Here is an 18,287-nt window from a genome sequence, read left to right as displayed (position 1 = left end):
GACGCCGAACAGCGACGCCGTCAAAAACACCCCCCTCGCGAGGGGCACGATCAAATGCAGAGCATTTCCGCGGGGGGCGCGCCTGCAAGTCTTATGGATTACGTATTGGTTGTTGTTGTTGTAATTGTCTTCCAGCGTAGACATTGTCGATGAAGTCGATGGTGAAACGTGAAACGTGCCGTGAACCCCCTGCCGCGGCTATTACGCAACGTGGAGCGGCTATTACACAACGTGGCGCGGCTATGACGCAACACAATCCAACACAATCCACTTTAATCCAACCCAATCCAAATCCAATCCAAGCCAAGCCAAGCCAATCCAATCGAATCCAATCCAATGCCCTTCGCGAGAGAGTGTTATAGCGCTGAAATCGCGCCACCACACGAACGCGTGATGCGAACTCAACGCGGCGAGAGAGGGTGTTGCGAGCGGAGAGAAGGTGAGGAGGACGCGGGGGAGAGGGCGCACCTGTGGCCGACGATTGAATGAGTCAAGGATATAAGGCGCGTGCGTAACCTTCCATTCCGTGTCGGCTTTGTGGATCAGTCAGTAGAGCGCCGTGTACCTTGCGTTCCGCCCGCAGAGTCGTGGGATCGAAACCTGGCGCCAGAAGGTGTTATTTTTTTATATAGTGTAGGGGGAGCGATGCGGACTACGGACGCCAACGCGGGTGACATCGTGAGTTACTGAAATGCTCTGCATTTGAAAGATAGGCACGGGTAAATTCCGGTGCGGGCAAGCATATGCGTAAATCGAACGCGAAGAAACGGCAGGGAAAGCGAATGGAGCAGTTGCAACTGCAAGATTCCTTTACGTGACGTCTTGCATGATTATCGCAGCGCCGCCCGTGGTCGCGTTTTCTGCCAATTGATGGTTGTGTTTACGAATGAATGGAGGTTAACGCACTGCTGAGTCAACGACGGATATGGAAACGGGGAATGGTGTAAGTTGTGGCGGTTACTGCTGTGCTGCTCGCGTAAGGGAAAAGAAACTTGCACAATAGCCATCAAAACGCGTCCTTCGCTGAGGTGTTTTGAAACGGAAAACACGTGTCCTTTATGTTCCGATGCAACACTGAGAGCGCCTGGTCGTAAAGTAGCCACCAAGCTTACATTGTATCTAATTCGCGAGTTCTTTAAAAATGCCACGTTCAACACAGACGCGAGCACGCGTACGCGGGTTGGATTTACCGCTGCGACCGCTGTTTTTCTGGTAAAGGGGAAAAATAGCTGCTAGGTTTGGCTATTAATTGCCAAAGTGAGCGACTTTTTGTTTCGTTTGGGCCTATTTTTCCCTTTATTTTTTTTTTAACGAAGCTGTTTACCTCTACCCCCAAGGGTTATGTCCCGACCGTTGGTGTCAACGGAAAACCCCCGCGTACAAATTAAAATGACTGGTACCGCCAGGAATCGAACCTTGACCGAATAAAGAAATGGAGCGAGAGCCTGTTGTCTTACCTATTGGGATACGAGACCTTTTTTTTCTTTATTAATTGGGCTACGAGACCACGCGGAGGTGGGGGAGACAGACGGTGCACTCACCGACATCTGCGGGTTTACCCCTTGCGTTCTCGCTAAATGCCACGTGATACCGTCACGCGACCTATCACCCGGCTTGAACGGGAAATCGCCCCTATGGAAAGGGGCGGCTGCAAAAATGCAGGAACTTTTTTTTCTTGTTTTTAAAATGAAGATGTTTGTTTGTACGCGCCCTCCACTACGGCGTGCTTCAATGCCCAAGTGTTTGATAGCTTCTCTGGTTTGTTGCCTGCTCAATAACTACGTGGTGTTTTTCATTATTTTTCTATATTTACGTTTAAATGAACTTTCTATAGTGTTCCAGAAATTTTGGTGACTTTCTGGCCAAATTTGGCGCTATTTTTCTCCGCGGGGAAATATTTGGGCGAGTTTGACTTGAGGAGTGGGCGTTTTTTGTTAGGAACATCTGGTTTTGTTTGGAGCGGCTGTATATTTCGGTTGTACCCACTACTTCAAGCCAAGGAGGACAGAGTCACGGATATTAACAAGGTGTTCACTCGTGGCGAACGGAAAGGTACCCTCTCAGCGCTAGTGTGTCTTAAGTATGACCTCCTTGGGATTTTGCTCAATTGATGCGATCCTGGCCTCTGTGTATGGCAGGCTAAAAAGGGGATGACACGAAACCCTACTCTTTATTACCGCGCACTCAAGAACGCTATAATCACCTATTCACTAAGATGCGTGACATATGAAAATACTCGTCCCTCTCTTTTCGATCAGCTTGTCCCGATGGCTTCCCCGCTACGGCGCCAACCCGAGCCCACTTCAGCCCAACACAGGTTAAGGCGGCAGCAAACGCTTCGAGAAGTACTTTCATGAAATAGTTCGACATTTTTATGCGCGGGAGATATTCGTCAGTGGGAAAATTTTAAATGTGCAATTATTATTTAAAGAAAAAGCGGGAAACCTTAAAGCAAGGTTATTTCGTTTTACTAGCGGGAAGACCGACTATGAGAAAAGGAGGCAACGCAGTCCGGTACATTTGTAACCATGCAAGCTTTTAATTGAACCGTGCCGGCAGTCGCCGCGCAAAGCTGTAATTCTCGGATTTTTAATGACTATGACTGAAGCCTACAATTGTCTGCTTTTAACATTTCATCCTTTACATTCCGTCGCCAATTGGAGGCCTAACCACGACTTTCTCCAGTCTTCGAAGGCAAGATCGTGATGGGGCTGTCAACGAGCAGAGAGCGGCCTTCCGTTCTTCCTGGTCATAAGAATCTCCGGCTTCTCACCGCGCACGCCTTTTCTTGGTGCATGGCGTCCAAGTGGCCCCGGCAAATATCGCCGTGCGGTCGTCTGCTGGGGGGTCGTATTCGTGACACACAGTATCAGAAAAATCGGTACGCTCAGGCCACTTCGCAGCATAATGTCTGGAGTGCCTTTCTTCTTTTTTTCTGCAAAATGGGCCAATTAACGCCTTGTCGAAGCGGCGCCAAAGGTGTCTACGTGACAACATCGGCGATAATATACTGCCTCGTTGGCGCCGCCGTGACGACGGGTAACACGAAACCACAGCGGCGTGTTAAAAGCACCTTGCGAAACGGCGCCCCACACCACGTTTCCTCGCCTGCAGACACGCTGATCACGGACGACCGAAATGGTCGTCTGCGATGTAGGCGTGTCGGCTGGTCTGTCGGCCACGACAGCGTATTCTGCATACCAAGACACTTCGTTCAGCACGCGCGAGGTTGTGGCGTAGATTGCATGTATTTCGGGTTTAAAGGGACACCGAATCAGCGAGTGTGCCAAAATATTACTTGGTACTGAGCTGCGTAGTTTAACCCATGTAATTCATATTATGACTGTTTGACGGAAGTATAGAACCGTAGTTGGCCTGTAATGGGCGACAGAAGACGAAAAACTAGCATGGCCGCCGCAGCAACTATCGTATACAGTCGAACACGGATATATCGAACTCCAAGGGGATCGCGAAAGAATTCGATATATCGATAATTCGATATATAAAATACGCCTATCTGAAGATTATCTGACAACTCCGCACACCAGTGAGAGTTTTCTGAAGTCGTGGAAAACGGTAGTTTACCGTTTTGTCCCTCAAAGCACAGAAAATCCGAAGCGCAGCATGATGACCACCGCACTTTATTTATCATTGAAATGTCTTTGGGCTTCGCTTGTTTTTTTTCTGCGTCGTAAAGTTCGCCAAATTGTCTTCAAGATTACGAACACGCACAAATGAGAAAATCAACGCTGTACACTGTGCCACAACAGACGCGAATAACGCTTACGGAACATCGGCTGCAGTAGGTGGTTGGGAACGTTGTCAGGCACTGAGTGCCGTTATCTTCAGTATCCGAACCGAACACGTCCCCCATCTGGAGGCGTGCAACGAAGCCGCTTTGCACCCGACATGCTCAGCAATAGCTGGGGGCGGGTTGTGCTGCATTGGCCTTTACGTCAACGTTGATGCGTGCATCGCCCTCAAAACTACTGCGAGAAATTCCGAACGCCTTTTCAACCAACATCTTTTCAGCAGCCTGCACCCAACGAATTGCCGCCTTCGTTGCTCCGAAATGAATGCCTTGGACAAAACAACCATAAAACGCCGCATCGGTCCCCCTGCACGAGACACCAACAAGCTCAAACACAGAAAAAGAGGGCCTCCGGACAATTTCTTTTGCTCCTTTATGTCCTTTCGCCCCAACCACTATCCGCGTTCTGGCTCATGGAGCTGCCCCTCGTGCTAACGTGAAAACAGCTGTTGAAGGCCATCGAAGCTACATAATGCCGCGGACGCCGCCTCTGTCTCACCAAGCCAGGCAGCTCCTGCGATGAGTAAACATTATCATCAACTCCACCCCATCAAAGGAAGCAAACTTTCAGGGCCACCTTCGGTGCGGAATTCGATATATCGGATTTGCCCTTGATCAGGAGTTCGATACACGCGCACAACAGCTCTATACTTTTGCATAGGATTTTCAAGGGGATGTTTGCACTGTTCGATATAGACAATAATTCGATATATCCGTGTTCGATATATCCGTGTTCAACTGTAGACGTCGGAATAGTTTTCAATATGTTTTCATAGGATTTCAGCGTTGAAAATTTTCATTTTCACGAATTGTATGGTTGGTATGGACTTTTTGTTTGTTTTACGCACCGGTTGTACGTGTTAGATGTGCTAGACTATCGTTCAGCTTACCTGTGCTGTTATCTATACTATTGAGAGGCGTTGGCTCAACTGAACAAGCTCGTTTTTAACTGATTTTCTTTACAAGGTGGCTCGCATGGCCCATCGGGGAGCGCTCTTCCTATCTAAAGCGACGGTGCGCGGGCGCGGTTTCCGCTCGGCTGCTCGCATTCCAAGATCGCACCTGGGGCAGATCGGTGGCGTCATCCAGCGGTAGCCAAGGGAGCGCTGCGTACAGTGCGGTCTCACTTCTGTCGTCGCAGCCTACGTAAGCAAATCGGCTGGGAGGATGGGGCAAGAAGCGGTACTTTCAAACGCTCTGTGCGCGTTAGTCGGCGCGCGGGAAAAAATTTGACATGGCCCACACACTCTACACATTAATCTGGTAACGTAATTATTTAGACAATGTTTACAACTCTTGTGTGCATATACTTGTATCGCGAGCAGCAAGCATGTTTATAATGCCGCGAACCATGCATTGGGTGTGTTTGTTTGTTTATGTTTTGTTTTTATTGCCCGGCCGCGCCCGGCCCTGTTATCTGTGTCCCAAGCGAAGCGCGTGTTCCATTCTTTATTTTTATGCCGCGCGGGTTATCTCATTCTGATACGGAGAGCGTTTCGCCCGTACGTCACTAGCCTAGAATAATCTTATTTGATCTACAATGTTCTGGATGTAAATCGACGGTTCGAGAAACACTCGCGCCGAAAGATAATAGCCTGCACAGCAGACGCTGCGGTATTCGACTCGCCGACACTCGCTTGCGCACGTCACTTTGCTGACAGCTCCTTCGCCGCCTCTGTATTCTTTGAGTTGTGGGGGGAGCACAAGTTCGCTCCAATAAACTTGTTTTCCTTGTGTTAAGTTCAGTCTCCTCATGTAATTAATGAAAGCCGTCGGGGGCTCATGTATCCGCGTCGCCTCCGCTGGTAGCTGCTATCCCGTGTCCCTTTCATGTAGCAGCACGGACGCCAAGTTCGGGGACGCGGAGAGCGTGTTTTGTGCCCGTCCTTTTGTGTGCCAAAAGACGGGGGCGATTAGCCTGAGTATCTCTGTCGGGTCGGAGGTGGCTGGGTCATTCGGCATGACAAGCTGACGGGAAGCTGAATGATGGTGTGTCTCATAGTATCGGAAAGGCGCGCGGTGTAAGTTTTTGAGAATTTGCGAAGCCGGCGCCGGGCGCTCTCCGTTGACGGGTCGTTCGCCTCGATGACGGTCGCCTGGGCTGGCAGCGTCTCTTCCCGTGGGCTGTTCAGGCGGGCGGCGGCGCCCCTTTAGTCTGGGAAGGGATTAGCACCGACTCCCTCTTCGTCCCGGCGCGCGCGCAGACAAGGCGCCAAGGCGAGGACGCGGGAGGAGGTTAGCCGCGCGAAGACCGCTCCAAGCCGTCGGCTTGGCTTTTGAGCAGATGCCGCCCGCTGAACGTAATGGTGTGTCCACTTTAGGACGCAGACGTCCGGTATTTGCTTGTCGGGTGTAATAGCGTGCGTGGGAAACGCACTATGAGTGTATAAGAGAGAGGGTTGGGTCACGTGACCGCAGGTGGGGACACATGTGTGATTGGCTGGTTCCTGTGGCCAATCAATGGTTTCTATTAATTGTTTCAAAGGTTTTTCTCTCTTTCTTGAACGCCCCCATCTTGGAGGCGGGGTTTTTGGTATCAAAACCGGAGTGTTGGGTTTTGTCGGGGGTCGGTCGAGAGGGGATCTAGTTCAGTATAGATCTCGGCCGAACAGGCTGCTGCTGTCAGAGTGACACTGTAACCGTCACTCTGACCTGATGTAAACTTGGAGTAATGTAAATAGTGTAAATAAACCTAATATCCAGCAAGGAAGGCAGTCCTCGTCCCTCACCCGCTCCAAGCATCGGTCGTCGGTCATCGGAGCGAGTCGAGATCGTCCTCTCGGCTCGCGCATCAAAAGAACATCACTATTTCGTCTCCATCAGTTCGCCAAGAAGATGGAGAGGCGAAATTTAACTCCTTGGAGACAACTGCGTCGTCTCCGGCTTCGTGACAATATTGTCACGTGCGCAACTGTGGGACGACGGCATTATCAAGTAGGGCGGACATGCTAATGGACATGCTACTCCCCCGTGTGGGTATACGTGCCCTGTGATGCGGCATAGCAGACGACGACGAAGGAGCGCGTTGGCTAGCGGCTCGTGTGGTTGGGTTTTGGTCACCATATTGCGAACCACCAACCGGTGCTCTCTGTTTAGCCTCGCAAGTTAGGCACCTCGCCTAATAAATACTTTGTCCCTGCGTCTTCGTAAAGACAACTTCCTTGCGTCCCTGTTAGACAGGAGTCCCTGTTTGACAGGACGCTACAATATGTTTTACTTGTGTTTGGAAAAACTACGTCGGAGAAAAGTGTGTGTTTGGGGGGGTGGGGGCGTAGATAGTAGCGATTGATGCTTTAAAGAGACACTGAAAGTAGTGGAGATTGTCAAAGTATACCTCGACATTTCAACAGCAGAGTTAAACAGGGTTCTACACCCCGCCACTCTCTTTAACACCGCGGAGGAGAAGCGCTGCCCGAAATGCAATATATGCCCTGCGTTAAGGTCCACCGTAATCATTAACCAAAGCGTTATCGAGCGTTGCTGACGCGGACAGCGCACAGCAAATATTTCAAGTGTAAAGAGATAATTATTTTCCTTTTCTTCCCTTTTTTGATACCAAACGGGGTGCAAGAAAAGTGATGAGGAGGGGGAATACACGGAAAAAATTCACTGTTCAAGGTTCAATCACTTGAAATGGTGGATAGAATTTTAAAGTCCACGGTTCCGTGAAGATATAGTAAAGAAACGCGGTAACGTTTATAGTCTCTGCCTTCAGTGTTTCGCCTCCGTTGATAATTTGCTTTCGTTCGTAATTAGATACAGCACCTAGCTTCTCTCCTTTGTGATTCGTTATGGCATCGTCTAGTAAGAGAACCGGAATACAGGATTTGCTCTCAGATAAGCCAAATCAGCGCGAACTGCATTGGCTTCGTAAGTATTTTCGGTTAGCCGTGGTACGCTCTTGTGGGCAGTACTCGATGTCCGTCCTTTGCTCAGAGAGATGCCGTGCTCACTGCATAGCAGTGGCGGGGCTAGAAATATGTTTCGATGGGTTTTGTATACCGCTGGTAAAAGCATAAAAAGAAGAAAGCCCGCTCCCGAGAAATACCTTAGTCATTCTTGTTTTTGCCATAGTCATTTGAAGCGTTTTTTTTTTTTTTTTTCGAAAGGAGCCAGAGCAACCTAACGCGAATTTGAGAAACAAGCGGAAGTTAGTTACCGGACCTAAATGCTACGCCGTCAAAGCTATTATATGATATATTTATACATGTCAGCTAGGAGAAGTTTAGGGCAGCAAGCAAGAAAAAAATTATGCCGTGAATGTGAGCGATACCGGGGTGATACGTTGAAATTTGGCTAATATTGAATTGAAACACTCAAGTCCATGCGGCATTATTTTGAGAACTTTGTTTAAATTGACGGTCAAGCGTGGTGCGACTGAGTTTCGGTGGAAAGGGCACTAAAAATATGCAACAGGGCTTCAAGAAACCAACAACTATACCAGGAGAGCAAGTCCTTGGCAACATTAGCAGCTCTTTTAGAATTTTTCCCTGGGATAATTTTCTTGGGCACTCCTGAAGGCACTGATGAAGTAAGCAATTGGCTATTGATTGCTTTGCCATGTATTTCCAAAACGCTTCACAAGAAGGCTGCTCATGTCTTCTTCTTCATCTTAATGAAGTGGTTCGTACTGTCAGACGGAGGGGGGGGGGGGGGGGGATTTGCCAGTGCTTGTAAGCGGCGGCTATTTAATTGAGTACGAAAACGATGGGAGTAAAAAATAAATATAGCTGGAGTTATTTTGTACGGACTGGTGAGACGAAATGAAACCGTTGTTTGCCATTTCTCAATTTCATTTCGTTGTTTTTCTTCCGTTAATTTTGTCATTGACATCTGGGGTCACATATTTCACCGATCTTCTAATGGCCGTCTGAATTCATAATAAGCCAGCTCCGAAAAGCAAGAAAAGAGAAAAAAAAACTTCCGGAAACACCCACGAAACAGTCTAAACAATCAAGCCAAAAAGCAAACTTCCCTTGGGGAAATGGATTTGTCTCATTTTCAATTTTTTTATCCGTGAAACCGCAGGATCTGGCTAATTTTCGATACGAACTACGATCTGCGTACACGTTTCCAGGGCGTTATCTCAACTATGTTCTTGCCACCCCTTTTTTAGAGAAAAGTTGCCAGGATTTGCCTGTCAGTGCAGTTTTATGACTCAGTTTCGCTTTCTGGATTTGGCTCATTTGGAAAAAAAATTAAATAAACGCCTCATTTATATGTTCATGTCTACATTTTGATACATCGATGTGGTGTGCAAATAGCATTGGCGGAAGAAAGAAGGAAAGAGGGCAAGTGGGTACGCAGCGCTCTGAAAATTTCGGGGAGTGTTCTGACTTTTAAACACCCCTCCTGGCTACGCCCGTGCTGCACAGAAAGCAACTCATTCCCGCTTTTAGCAAAGTAGCGCTTATAACGAAGCCCGTTTACTGTCCAAAAGACCTCGTTATAGCAAGGGTTTCCTATTTTACATCAGAGAAGCCGATAATTGTACTTCCGTACCTGCGCTTCATCGCAGAACTCCTTAGCACCTACCCGTTATCTACGACTTGAAAAGAAATAAATACAGTCTTCGTTAAAAGTTTCTGCTTGATGTCAAAGGGTATTAAGCCACAGAGCTATGTCTCCAGTGAGGCTACGGTGTTTTAGATCAGAAAGTCGTAAAAAGCACCTTTCTCTCTTAAAGCGTTTCCTCATCGCATTGAGACTGTGTCACTTTCTTGGACCACGGGATCACACTGACACGGCGTTGCGGAGAAAGGCTCCGCAGACCTGTCGGAATTATTCCGGGCTGTCCGGCGTTCCTATAGGACCCCAGATCTTTTGCTCCTGTTATTGATATTTTAAGCCGTTCCCAATTTAACTTTAGTCTCTATCTTATTTCCTATCATTGCTCCATTTCTTTAATTCGCCTCACTGTGTTCACCCCCATGTGAAGCAAACCTTTTAAGCACGCATTAAGCCTCTCCCTCCCTCCCTCCCTCCCTCCCTCCCTCCCTCCCTCCCTCCCTCCCTCCCTCCCTCTTTCCCGCTCTCTGTTTCTCTTCGTTCTTACACTGATTAAAGGAAATCGGTCACGCGTCAACGTCAAGTGCTTCGAACACTTTGTCGTCCAGATACTTCTGGCACGGCCTTGAAGATCTGGATGAAGGTTGTACGTCGAACCCTCACGCAAAATTGGTTCACTTCGGATGTGTGCACAAATGAGGCAGTGGACGCGTGTTCCATATCTCCGCACACAGGCCGTAGGCCGCCGAATGTTTTTCGAAACTAACGGAAATGAGCCCGTGTGATAACTGCAGGAGATATTAGCTGAAGACTGTGGGGTTGTAGTGTGTCACACGAGATTAATTTGGTCCGCATCGGGGGGCTATTTTAACGAGCGAAGATTGAAGAAAAGGGATTCGAGTTCGTTGCTGCGCACGCCAAGGACAGTGATTAGGAATGCCAACATCCTACGATTGACATATGTGCGCACTTTAATTAAACGATATTTTTCCTTTGGGCAGCCCTGAGCTAGGTGCTGTATGTTCGGTGTGGGAGCCAATTTTGCATGCGTTGCGTGTCTCGTGTTCATTAAGAGATCGCGGATCCGCCGTGGTGGAGTAGTTGGGCTGCTGAGCACGAACGCGCGGTTGCAGGCCCGGGCGCGCCTGTCGTTTTACTGATAAAAGGCGAGAGACGAAAACGCCCGTGTTGTGACATTGCACAGCCCTTTAGAGATCACAGGGGCGTTGTTTAAATTAATCCGCATAGTTCTGCACTATGGCGCGCCTTGTATCGCAGGTGTAGCTTTTGGCGGGAAAAACCCAAAGTTGGAAAGAAAAATAGAAAGATTCACGAGTGGGGATAAGCCCACTGAATCTGCCTAATGTCGAAAGGAATTACTACTGGCAATTAATTATCTGTCGCAAATGCGTTAATTAAGCATACGCGGCCCCGATCCGTGGATCCCGCCATAACAGCTTGTTGGAATTGCATTGCCGGTCTTCCTTTTGTGGTGATATTACTTTTCTTGTTTAGAGGAATCTATATGCTCATAAGTAACATCTTATATCGAAGAAAAATGTGTGCGCCCCGCTTTTGCATGGTTTGAAGGGGAAGGCCGGCTCACTGCCCGTCTCGGCGCGGAGGAACATGGCGGCACCCATAATTCGGGCGGAAACAACTTTGATACATGTAGAAACATTACTCGAAAAAAATATCACCCATGGCACTATAAGGCTGTCTCATTCCTATGCGTCACTTGTGTGAAGTGTCTCTGCTAATTTAGTTTTTTTTTTTTTTTTTGAGGAGGGCGGGGGCTGGCGTATTTAAGAGATATTAAAGAAATGCCGTAAAGCGTTCACTTGTACATGCTGGCTCGTTCTGAGTACGCGAAAAACACTGGAGAAGCCTGAGAGCGGGAGAAATGGGAAGGTACAACGCTCAATTGCCTCATTGCTCCTGTCCTCGGATCATGCGCGGCGCTTTTTCGCCTGGTTGCGGAGAAAATTAAATAGTGACAGCTGAGCCTATATGGATCATCAACATCCTTCGTCTCTCTCTCTCTCTCTCTCTCTCTCTCTCTCTCTCTCTCTCTCTCTCTCTCTCTCTCTCTGGAGGTCGTGGGTTCTGGAGGTCGTGGGTTCGGATCCCACCTGGCGGGCATTTTTTCTTCACTTTCTTTCTTTCTTTCCAAATTCTTAATCTGTTTCAATGATCTACCACATCCTCCTCTTTGCTTTCCGAGGTTTTCTCGACTGCCAACCCTTATTTCTATATATATATATATATATATATATATATATATATATATATATATATATATATATATATATATATATATATATATAGTCTGGAATCAACTCACACAGAGCGTGAAAAAATAAGGTTAGTAGAGACAGAGACACACGAGAAGGACATTAAAAATAAAAATAAAAGTTCACTGACGTTTCAGGAAGAGGAGGGAGTCCGCTCCCTGAAACGTCAGTAACTTTTATTTTTATTTTTAATGTCCTTCTCGAGTGTCTCTGTCTCTACTAACCCTATATATATATATATATATATATATATATATATATATATATATATATATATATATATATATATATATATATATATATATATATATATATATATATATATATTATATATATATATATATATATATATATATATATATATATATATATATATATATATATATATATATATATATATATATATATATATATACTTTTTTTGTTTAGCTGTGTCCTTGCATTTAAAAGCTCCGGAAATGCTTTCTCGCGTGTTTTTACTTTTGTCCGAGGCCTGAAGTGAACCGGCAGCCTGACGAAAGCAACAGCACTTGTTCAGAGCTGCCAAGAACGTCAGGCTATACAATTATCGGAACTGCATATGGTGGCTTGCCGTCGTTGTGTTACGCTTTGAAGTAGGTGAAGGAGAAAAAAACAGATCTGTTTGTTGCTCGTTTGTGGCCCGAATTCGATGTCGCTTTCCTCCAGAGGAAAGTGAGTGTTCACCTCACGCATTCCACAACGCTAATGCTTTCCATTGACGTAAACACCGCCCTGAGCTGTTTTCCACCATGTGTGTACATATATACGCGCGAACAGGCATATCTCCTTGCGTCGTTTGGTGAGCTTTTATGTGTATGTTATTTTTTTTCCTGTTTCCCGCGTATGCTAACGAGGCGTTTTTGCGTCGAATCTCAAGGGGAATCTCTGAAAACATCGTGAGGTTGCGTGTCCATGTTTGTGTATGTGTGTGCGTGCGGGCGTTATTTAGCATTTTGGCACCCGCGTATGAAACGAAAAGGTCAGATAGCACAAATCATGCCGGGTGCTTGATCGAGCGAGCGCGATGTTTTCTCCATCACGTCGCGTAGCCACGGGTTTGACGACAGTATGCTCTCAGCCGACGACAGAAATTTTCAGACCGAAGGTCTTAGGTCTGACATCAAACGCGAAAAGTGGCCGTAGTCGTTCGTCGTCGTGGGCGTCAACACGAATGGTACCAAGATTGGTGCCGCTGCAAAGAGAAAATAAATTTTGGCTCGCCTACTCCAGTCGAAAAAGACGACAGGAAAAATTTTTGTAGTTTGTCGTATTTGCGCGTGTCGTATACTGTCGTCTTGTCGTATTCTTGCCGTGTCGTGATTCTGATGTCATCCCGTGTGTCGTATTCCTGCAGACCTGACTTTCATGTGCCGTCGTGCCGAATTCCTGTCTTGTCGTGACCCTGCTGTTCCATCATCACACGGGTTAAATGTTATAGCCCATTGTGAAGAGTAGCGTAAATGGCAGTCCTGTTGTGACTGCAGTAATGTTTGTCGTTGAGAAAATTGACTGTATCGTTACGACAGGAATGTGTGCCGCAACAACAGGTGGCTCTGTCGTAACATGACGACTTCTGTCGTCACAACAAAGTTTTTTTTTGTCGTACGACAGAAATTCTTGTTAGGTTTTTATGGTATTCCTGTTGTGAGTTTAGACTAGGCGTGCTCTCGTTTGAGCCCGGGTCGCCAGAGAAGCAGCCCGGTGCTCTAACCACAGCTCTACTGGACCTGTGATGCGGAGAAGTGACACTTGAAGGACCACCCGGGAAACGCAGTAGCTACCAATAGATGGCGCTATAAGTACGGGACGAGTAGAGTTCCTGTATATGCTCCCTCCCGTAGGGAGCATATACAGGAACTCTAGGGACGAGAATGAATGCGATGGAAGGGTGGATTAGGAAAATTTCGATTGGGTTCTAGCATCGCAAGGTTCGAATGGTAGAAGGTTTATGGGAGAGGCATGCCTCCTGCTGTGTACAGGGGCTGTCATAAGTAATTGGAGCAAGGATTTGCGAATAGCGCAAAATATTTGTCTTACTGGCTTTATAACAGCCATTACCGGTTTACACGGAACTTCTTCTGTTAGGGAGGGCTCTTTAAAACTCGCATCAATGCAGCCAGGCAGTTTCGGGAAGAATATCGAAATTTCTGTAAGTTTACGACGCGGTATTCCAGTTAATTTAGACGACACCTGTACAGGTGCCCCCAAAAGTAAACGGAGCAAGGGTTGGAGATCTTTAGGGGATTTCTCGATTTCTCCGCCATGTGCCTAGCCATTAACCTTCAAGTGAGTGTTCAAGCAAGTCATTCTACAATAAAATCGGGACTCAGAAATTCTATTTATGCTGGCAAATGCATAAAAGAGAAATTATTCTAATTTCACGAAACCTGCTCCGTTTAATTTTTGTAGCACCCATACATGAGTATTCCGATGATTATGGTGTAACCAACCATTAGAGTGAACAACCACTGGTTACGTTGAAAATCGATAGGCAGTACACGTAGTATAAAAATACGCAACACAGCGATTGAGATTCATAACGTTCTTGAACGGCAGCTTTTTTGTTTAATGCGGCCAGAGCCGCCGGATGCTATCAACTGTGATAACATCAAGTCCGCTCTATCAGCTGGGCGCTCGCCATCCCGACGATTAGAGCCTGCCTAAGCAGTCCAGCGTTGATTTTGTATCGAGTGCGGAAATTCATACAACGCCTTCCCGTACACATTTAAGGTCCTTGTGTTGTTCATGTTTAAATTTCAATTTACTGAGACGCTGTCCATCCTGTCAGGATGGCCGAGCGGTCCAAGGCGCTGCGTTCAGGTCGCAGTCCGGTCTTCCGGGCGTGGGTTCGAATCCCACTTCTGACAGCCCTTTCTTTTTATTTCGATATTTCCTTCTTGTTTGTGCACGCGTGTTCGGTCATGGACGAATGAGACGCGAACATGAAAATATGAACCACAACACACAAATAGCATTATTTATTCCCGTGGAAGTCAAAATGACGAGTGGCTTAGTTACAAAAGCAACGTTGGGAAATGTGTATTTCCACATACAGTCGATCACAGATATTTCGAACTCCAAGAGGATCGCAAACTAGTTCTATATATCGATAATTCGATATATTAAATCATTTATTTGTGATAGGATTTCCAAGGGGATGTGTAGACTGTTAGATATATGCAATAATTCGATATACTATATGGATTCGATATATCCGCGGGATCGACTGTATACCAATAGCGCGCCATTATTAGACCTCGACGAACATTATTTTTCAGTTTTGCGTATTCTGGCTTATATTTTCGTGTTCGAATTTCATTTGTCCATGAGCGTTCCAACTGTGCTCGGAGGGAAGGCCTCTGTCAGGCTAGTCGTATTTTGGCTTTCCCCCGCTTTTTCTGTATTCCAAAATGAATAAATTGAATAAAAAAATTCAGCACGTTTCTTTTGGGGGGGGGGGGGGTGGGGGGGGGGGGGGGAGATACCCCAAGCCTATGCCCGCTTTTTTTAAGACGGAGGCTAAATTTAAGTTATTTTTTACCCATTCTTTTACGAAGTATTTTACAGAATGGAAATTGTAAGTTGTAAGCATCTTACGCGCCGAAGCGTAAGACACCTGGGCTATGAGGTGAGCCGTAGTGGAGCGCTCCGATTAATTTTGACCGCGTGGGTATCTTTACCGTGCTACAAAGTATCGACGCACGGACATCTTCGTTCTTCTCCTCCACCAGGAAAATGGCCGCCGCGGTCAGTGTCGAACCCCCGCCCTTGGGCTCAGCATACAAAATTGATTGATTGATTGATTGATTGATTGATTGATTGATTGATTGATTGATTGATTGATTGATTGATTGATTGATTGATTGTAGGGTTTAGCGAGCCGACGCAGCGCAGGCGATGAGGCGCGCCGTAGTGGAGGGCTCCGGATTAATTTTGACCGCCTGCAAGGGATCTTTAACGTGCGCCGAAACCTGGTACACACGGGCGTTTCTGCTTTTCGCCTCCATCAGAAAAGCGGCCGCCGCGGCCGGGAATCGAGCCCGCGTCTCAGCATACAAAATGTCATAATGTATGCAGTCCCGTTCGAATTTCCGCGTTTGAGCGCTGTACATGTTCATAATGGGACGAAAAAAATGGAAGGGTCGGGACAGGGGGGAGCATGTACGCGATTTTTTGCAAGATTTACTGCTGAAAGGAAAAAAAACTTACCATCCCATCCCAAGGAAAGTTGAGAGAAGCGCGAAAGCTTTCTAACAAAAAATTAACATAAAAATTAAAAATCTAACATGAAAATCTGCCCCGGTTAAGCAGTGGTCCCGGGTTCGAATCCTGGACCAGGACGAATTTTTCTTCAACTGCGAAGTTTCTGAGCAAGCTGTATAGCTTTCCTTTGTAGCCATTTGGCTGCATTTAGGTGGATGTCAAACTTTCCTTTACAATAACATAAAAATTGCAACCTTGGCTGTACGCGCTTCCAATCGATCGTCGGACCTCCAAAGGCCCAAAGCGGAAACGAAGAACGAACCCATGCGATGAATTTCGGTGCACTAAGTAAACGCACCTACGAATAATCTAAATGTAACCCAATGCGTGGCTTATGAGATAAAGGTATACATACTATTGCGCTCCTTCTCCGTGATCTACGCGTGTATTGAGTTATCTAGAACCGTTCCTTTTTCGCGATTTTCAAGTGACCGTTCTGACATCACGGAAGCCAAGTTGTTTCACGCCTGCGCCCGCGTGTGGTCTTATCGGAGCTTTTCGGTCGACCAACCAGTTTATGGGGAAGTTCATTAGTTTTCTGACAGGACGCCATCGCTTCCACTAAGAAAACTTTCGCTTTAGAATTTTTTCGCCTGCGCGCCTGAGAGACCTGCGCAAAAGTTACTTGCGCAGGCAGTTCCGAATATATAGGGTACACCCGGTGCTTTAACGCCTGCGCGAAGTGGCCGTTTTTGCATTTCTTCCTGATCATAAATGTCTGCGCTGCCTTCCGTCTGCGAAGCAGGTAAGTCGTATTTACGTGCAACAGCGGAACCTGTCGACCCTGCGTGGCGGACTGGTAATACTAAGAACAAGGAGGTTGTACATATAAAACCAGCCTCCTTCACTAAGAACTACTCGTGCTTGTTGGTTCAGGTCAAGAATTTACAGCGCAGACACACGAAGGACAAAGAGGAAGAAGGTTGCACCACAAGCGCTGGCTTTCAACAACGAGTTCGTTGATTTAGGCTATTGAAAGCCAGCACTTATGGTGTAACTTTCTGCTTCTTTGTCCTTCGTGTGTCTGCGCTGTAAATTCTTGACTGGTAATAGTCTGTTACCATGGTGCGTAGAGGACTTTAAGTATCTGATTCCTTTGTTGTTTCGAGGCGTTAGAATACCCTGCCCCTACCACGGGTGCCATGAGGCTTCCACAATGAACCAGTGGCGCGGAAGAGGGTAGAAGTCAGGGAACTGGATACAAGAAGTGGGGATTTATGTACGCGCAGCGCGACCTCTGAGTGCTGCGGTCACGTCATGATACCTCCTTGCCTTCCTCCCTCCCCGCTGGCCTCACCAGCGGCGTACGCAGGATTTAGATTTGCGTGGCCGGGTGATGCTGACGTAACACACACACAAAAAAGGGAAAAAAATTATTATGAAAGACAATTCAGTAAATAAACCGAAAGTTTAATTGGAAACATCAAGTAAAATTTTTACTGACGATTACCATACTCCCTAATGCGAATTTTTAGCGCAGCGCGAACTGCGGAGTCTTCTAGGCGATGGCGGCGCACGGCCGCTGCATCGGCGGCGCGCATTTCTGGATTCTGGCGTCGGCGCCGCTTAGCCTCTGCTCGTGATCTTCTCGGGCAGCACTTCGTCGAGCGAGTCATCAGCGAACGCACGACGGCGTACGCTGCTCTGGCGTTATACCTCGTAGCGCGTCGCCGCCGCTGAGGACGCCTCGCGCGGCATCGGCTTACCGCCTTCCCCCTCCCACTTTCAACATACGTGCCTCCTCCGCTTTCCTGCCGTCTCGATCTTCGGTGTCCTTTCCGTTCTCTCGGTTACAACGAGGCCGGCTACGAGGGACGCCGCGAGACCTTACTAGCGGCCGCTTAAGAGCTGCGCTCTAAAACAAAACATAGTGACGCACGCGGCCCTTTACGTAATCCGTGGTTATTCGCTAAATTTTTTTTCTGCCGGGGAATTGCAGAATGGCGGCCTGTTTTGGTGGGATCCACAGATCGGGGCCGCGTATGTTTAATTAGCGTACTTCTTGCGCCAGAGAATTAATTGTCAGCAGTAATTGCTTTCGACAACAGGCAGATTCAGTGGTCTTACTCACTTTCCCACCCCGCCCATCCTTCCCATCCGGATATAATTTCTCGCAGTTTTTTACCCTTTGCAATAGCGTGGTTATACGTTCGGGCTCAGTAGCCGGTGTTTATTTTTGGGCGAGGTTGATACTATTTGGTTCTCCAGCTGAACAGCCCGAGAGCAACTGAACTCACAATGTTGGAATGAGAAAACGGGAACTTCGGGTTACGAACACGAGGTGCCCGTTTGAATGAGACGAGTGAGGCCCACACTTACCCTCATTTCGACGGCGCATGGTCGGACTAGAGTGCGCGGCGCTTTCGCGTCGCTGTTGCAAAAACTTACAG

General features: G+C 47.3%; 1 protein-coding gene and 1 non-coding gene across 2 annotated transcripts in view; both read left to right on the top strand.

The window, feature by feature from the left end:
* LOC144149266 (inositol-trisphosphate 3-kinase A-like) overlaps positions 1–18,287 on the top strand; it is a 488,782-nt gene that overhangs the window by 121,854 nt on the left and 348,641 nt on the right. The gene's annotated exons all lie outside the window — the stretch shown is intronic.
* On the top strand, positions 14,418–14,501 carry Trnal-cag (transfer RNA leucine (anticodon CAG)). Its single transcript has one exon. It is a non-coding gene; the product is annotated as a tRNA-Leu (tRNA).

Source organism: Haemaphysalis longicornis, unplaced genomic scaffold (genome assembly GCF_048455015.1).
Source record: "Haemaphysalis longicornis isolate Haplotype H1 unplaced genomic scaffold, Haemaphysalis longicornis Haplotype H1 scaffold_8, whole genome shotgun sequence".
NCBI lineage: Eukaryota > Metazoa > Arthropoda > Arachnida > Ixodida > Ixodidae > Haemaphysalis > Haemaphysalis longicornis.
The sequence above is the reverse complement of the archived record's forward strand: the minus strand, read 5'-3'. Positions and strand labels throughout refer to the sequence as shown.